The following is a 336-nucleotide window of genomic DNA, read 5'->3' on the forward strand; positions in this document are numbered from 1 at the left end:
ATGCCGGATAACACAGTAGCTATGAATGAATTTTGTGATCTATGGTAATTAACCCAGACACAGGCATCAAGGACAAAACATCAAGGACGGGACATCCCTCTCGAGCTTCATGCCATTATGGGCAAAATGTGTAAACCCTGAGGTACCCCTTACTAACATCTTACATTGTGATCGGGATTCCAATTCACATCGACTTACCCGGTGATCAATTAGCAATTTATTAAGACGATTAATTAACAAACATGCATGTCATGAACAAAGGAATATACCCACAGTGATATTGTGCTTTTTATACATGTATGTAAAACCTGAGCTCAATACATGCAGAACTTTTTC

This window comes from Liolophura sinensis, chromosome 3 (assembly GCF_032854445.1).
Source record: "Liolophura sinensis isolate JHLJ2023 chromosome 3, CUHK_Ljap_v2, whole genome shotgun sequence".
Taxonomy (NCBI): Eukaryota; Metazoa; Mollusca; class Polyplacophora; order Chitonida; family Chitonidae; genus Liolophura; species Liolophura sinensis.